The sequence below is a fragment of the Lampetra planeri genome, chromosome 4 (assembly GCF_965212315.1).
Source record: "Lampetra planeri chromosome 4, kcLamPlan1.2.h2, whole genome shotgun sequence".
In the NCBI taxonomy this organism is placed as follows: Eukaryota; Metazoa; Chordata; class Hyperoartia; order Petromyzontiformes; family Petromyzontidae; genus Lampetra; species Lampetra planeri.
This window is the reverse complement of record NC_136110.1, coordinates 15,745,301-15,746,420: the sequence shown is the minus strand read 5'-3', so window position 1 is coordinate 15,746,420 and position 1,120 is coordinate 15,745,301.

Below are 1,120 nucleotides of genomic sequence, written 5' to 3'. Positions count from 1 at the left end.
TACACATAGACCCCATCAAACGGGAGAAATTGGCCCGGATTGCTCTCATGTGCGTTACGGGGCATCGTTTCTGTCGCGCCGAATTCCATCGAGCTGGGAAATCGCTCATTTTTGCGTCGCCAAATATCGTACGAACGCCGTGAAACTTCCACAGGCTTTTTCAGCAGATTTGCACGTGCACTCAAAAAAGTCAAAATTTGTACACATAGACCCCATCAAACGGGAGAAATTGGCCCGGATTGCTCTCATGTGCGTTACGGGGCATCGTTTCTCTCGCGCCGAATTCTCTCGAGCTGGGAAATCGCTCATTTTTGCGTCGCCAAATATCGTACGAACGCCGTGAAACTTCCACAGGCTTTTTCAGCAGATTTGCACCTGCACTCAAAAAAGTCAAAATTTTTACACATAGACCCCATCAAACGGGAGAAATTGGCCCGGATTGCTCTCATGTGCGTTACGGGGCATCGTTTCTGTCGCGCCGAATTCCATCGAGCTGGGAAATCGCTCATTTTTGCGTCGCCAAATATCGTACGAACGCCGTGAAACTTCCACAGGCTTTTCCAGCAGATTTGCACGTGCACTCAAAAAAGTCAAAATTTTTACACATAGACCCCATCAAACGGGAGAAATTGGCCCGGATTGCTCTCATGTGCGTTACGGGGCATCGTTTCTCTCGCGCCGAATTCTCTCGAGCTGGGAAATCGCTCATTTTTGCGTCGCCAAATATCGTACGAACGCCGTGAAACTTCCACAGGCTTTTTCAGCAGATTTGCACGTGCACTCAAAAAAGTCAAAATTTTTACACATAGACCCCATCAAACGGGAGAAATTGGCCGGGATTGCTCTCATGTGCGTTACGGGGCATCGTTTCTCTCGCTCCGAATTCCATCGAGCTGGGAAATCGCTCATTTTTGCGTCGCCAAATATCGTACGAACGCCGTGAAACTTCCACAGGCTTTTTCAGCAGATTTGCACGTGCACTCAAAAAAGTCAAAATTTTTACACATAGACCCCATCAAACGGGAGAAATTGGCCGGGATTGCTCTCATGTGCGTTACGGGGCATCGTTTCTCTCGCGCCGAATTCCATCGAGCTGGGAAATCGCTCATTTTTGCGTCGC